A 3705-nucleotide genomic window follows, 5' to 3' on the forward strand; every position below is an offset into this window, starting at 1 on the left:
AACTAGTTTTTCTATGTAAATTGAAGGTACTAAGCTTGATTTGAACTATTCAATGTAAATCGAATTTACTTAAAACCAAGCTAATAGCTTTAATTTAGTAAAAGCAGCTTTTATGGAGCCATAAGAGTTGAACCACATCCAAGGTAAATCAAATTCATTGGGTTTGATTTAATAGTTTTGATGCCTGTGATAAATCAAAATCACTTAATTTAATTTATTATATTTTGATATACGAACAAGTAAATTATATCTTCTAAGCCATTTACAATAATTACAAAAAATATTTAAAAAAATACGTTCAATTCACAATTATTTTTCAATTATTAATATTATTAATATATATAATGAGTTATGAATTCCCTCTAATGTGTATTATGATTGTTCATGTAGAGAATTTAGATATAGTTCTTATTCTATTATTTTCTTTTTATACTAGTTACAAAAAAATATATATATTAAATGACTACTGTTCCGGCCAAACCCATTAGCGACCCGGGTCTGGACCTGAGCAGCCGACCCGACGGGTCACGCAACCCCTAGCCAGGAGGGGACCTGCCTTCCCCTCCTCATCCATGTGAAGCCTGGACAGTTAGCAGAAGCTTTTAAGAAGGTGGGTCAGGTCATAAGGGACCCACCCGAGTATCGACTATAAGAGGGGAGGAACCTACCCCTCTCCAAAGGTATGTCACCTACTAATGAGTCCATATTTGATAGTATGTTTTGCCTCAATTTGGATGGATTCTAGCACATGAACTCATACTTAGGCACCAAAAATAGCATACTTTTGTTTTTTGTCCCTAATTGGATTCTAAATGTACACACATGCAATTTTGTGCTTTAATAGAGCAATTTAATCCCACCTTTATGCCATTCGATGCCGTGATATGGTTTGTGAGTGATTTCAGGCCTTGGAGGCAAGAATGGATAGCCAAAAGTGGAAGAAAGCATGTACAAGGGAGAAAACATGAAGAAAACAAAGAAAAGCACACACAACGAAGTGTGCGTGCGCACAGCCCTGCGTGCGTGCGCACAAGCGAGAATTTTCATGTGTGCGTACGCACAGGTCAATTTTTAGCCGCGTGTGCGGACGCACACGTCTATGTGTCTGCACAGGTCCCTGCACGTGATTTCATTAATGAGGCATGTGCTACGCGAATTTAGAGGCCTCTTGGCCCATTTTGGAAGGCTGAGTTGCTGTTGGGAAGGGCTATATAAAGGAGAATTGACCACTTATCAAAGGGGGGAGGCATTAGAGCAATTTTTACATAGTTTTCATAGTAATTAGGAGTAGGAGTAGTGTAGAGTAGATTGCTCTCTTGGAATTTTCAATTTTCAATTTCTATTGTAGCATTTTATAGCAAGCGTTGATTTTGATTTTACTTCTTCAATTGTAAGTACTCTCAATTTTCTCTTTAATTAAAGCACTTTTACTTTCAATTTCTCTTGGTTCAAGTTACTTTGTTCATATTGCAATTTTATGTTTCTTGAAGTTTTGATTGATGAATTTTACATTTCATGCATCCTTTATGTTTGATTGCTTGTTTATGTTTGGTTTTGTTGATAATTGGTTATAGTTTTATATTTTACTTTGCAATTCTCCATGTTTTACTTTTATGCACACAAGGTGTTTGTGAAAATGCCAACTCTAGATTTTGAGTAGATTTTCCCACCTTAGTTTGTGGTTTGAATTTCTAGGATACTAGAGTCATAATGTCCGACATTTAGTGGTAATTCTTGGGTAGTTAGTTGGCTCTTGTTTCCATTGACGCTAGCCTTTTATCAACTAGTTTGGTAAGTTAGTTAGGACTTATGGATTAAGGTCAATTATCCTTGCTTGACTTACTCCTCGATGGTTGGGGTTGACTAGGTAAGATCGACTCATCATAATTACCATAGTTGTGGTTATGACCATGATAGGATTCCCTGGATACTCATTCCCAAGTCAAGGCTTTCCTTTATTGCATTTTCACTAGTTTTGATCTCATTTTCCTTGTTGCTTGCATTACTTTCCAATTTTGATTATCGCTTAGTCCTTTTATTGCTTAATTCTTTTAATCTTTTATTCTTTAATTTCACAAAACCCATTTCGTCCTCCTCACAACCGAAAGAAGTAACATTTCATTTGCATTCCTAGGGAGAACGACCCGATGTTTAATTACTCTCGGTTACTTGTTTTGATTTGAGCATTACTTGTTGGCTAAGAACTATACTTACAACACCAATCTTATTTTGAGATTAAATTCCTAGTCAACGGAAATCGTTGCTTATCAAATTTGGCGCCGTTGCTGGGAAATGCAAACGGTGTTATATCTTTTGGTTGTTGTGAATATGTTAATAGTGTAAATAGCCCTTTTTGGTTGTTTGGTTGTTTTTGTTAGTAGATTTTTGTTTATATTTTTTTAATGACTTTTTTAACACTGTGGCCACAATGCACCCCAATGGAACCCAAACACTTACTTATATGGTCACCAACCTTATACACCATCACCTCACTACATACAAAACCCTTACCCCCATGAGTTTGATTATCAACCTTCATCACCTCAATCCTCATCTTCATATATGGATCAAGCCACACAAAGAGTACTTTTCATGCTCATTCAAGAACAACAAGAGTTCTGAAAGAAGCAAGAGCAAGTCATGTCTACCTAGGCAAAAGTTTTGGGTCATTTAGCTTCATTGCGTTCATGCCACAAGCAAGAAACTCTAGTGGATGAATGTGTGGAACCAAGTAAAAAGTGTGGAGTGAAAGAAGAATTGCAAGATCAAGGAGAAGATGTCAAGTCACCACATGAAGTGCAAAAGGAGATAAATGAAGAGTGGATAGGAATTGATCAAGAGGATTCCATCATTCAAGATTTTTTGTCCAACTTGGGTAATTTCTTCTATGACCTTCATGAACCTCTATCATTAGATTTGGAAGGAGATGTTGATGTGGACTTCACACAACCTCCAATATTTGACTTGAGTGATGAAGAAGATTCAAAAGAGGTTGAGGAAGATATTAGTTGCGAAGAAGTGAAGTTAGTTGTGCAAGAACGAATTGAGCGGGTGAAGACTTCTCTAACAAGATTTCTAGGCCCACATCAATATACCGTTGATAAACCACTATTTCATGGTTTATAATATGTTTAATTGTGTGGTTTTATCATGATCTTTACCCACTTATTCATATGATTAGCATGCATTTATATTTCCTTCCTAAAATTATTACATGATTGAAAACTTACTTTCTAGAGACTTTTAATTATGTATTTTAATTCTCCTTTATTCCATTCGATGCCGTGATCTGTGTGTTAAGTGTTTCAGGCTTTATAGGGCATGAATGAGTTGGAGATTGGAAAGGAAGCTTGCAAAAATAGAAGGAACACAAGAAATTAAGGAGATGACCAACGAGAAGTGACGCGGCCGCATGGCTCACGCGACCGCGCGGATTGGAATAGCACAAGTGACGCGGAGGCGTGGATGACGCGCCCGCGTGGCAAAGCAAAATGCCGCATGACGCGTCCGCATGAATGACACAATCGCGTGACATGCGTAATCTGCATAATTAGCTGGGGGCGATTTTGGGCCCTGTTTTGACCCAGTTTTCGGCCCAGAAAAGCAGACTAGAGTCAGAGAACATGCAGAAACCAAAAACAACATTCATTCTACACAGTTTTAGTTTTTTAGATCTAGTTTTACTCCTCCTTTAGGTTTTCTCTC

Source organism: Arachis ipaensis, chromosome B09 (assembly GCF_000816755.2).
Source record: "Arachis ipaensis cultivar K30076 chromosome B09, Araip1.1, whole genome shotgun sequence".
In the NCBI taxonomy this organism is placed as follows: Eukaryota; Viridiplantae; Streptophyta; class Magnoliopsida; order Fabales; family Fabaceae; genus Arachis; species Arachis ipaensis.